Raw genomic sequence first — 300 nt, forward strand, 5'->3', positions numbered from 1 at the left:
TGTTCACACTCGGAGGTTGAACTCCTTAGCATCCTCAACATACCAAATAATCAAAAGACACTCCCCACTGTCACAGTTCATAGCTCAAAATCCCTGTTAGCACAATCCAAAATTTAGGAGTAAAAATTTCAGAAATTGCTGCAGATCGCTAAGAGAAAGAGGAACAAAAACCTGACTAAATCATATGCCAAACCTTTTATATCAGAGGATGTCGGAGTGTAAACATGGAACCACAAGATCAGAGGCATCTTTCAAGCTCAATATACCTGTCAAAAATTAAAGAGAAGCATTTCACATTTA

The sequence above is a fragment of the Camelina sativa genome, chromosome 11, assembly GCF_000633955.1.
Source record: "Camelina sativa cultivar DH55 chromosome 11, Cs, whole genome shotgun sequence".
Classification (NCBI taxonomy): domain Eukaryota; kingdom Viridiplantae; phylum Streptophyta; class Magnoliopsida; order Brassicales; family Brassicaceae; genus Camelina; species Camelina sativa.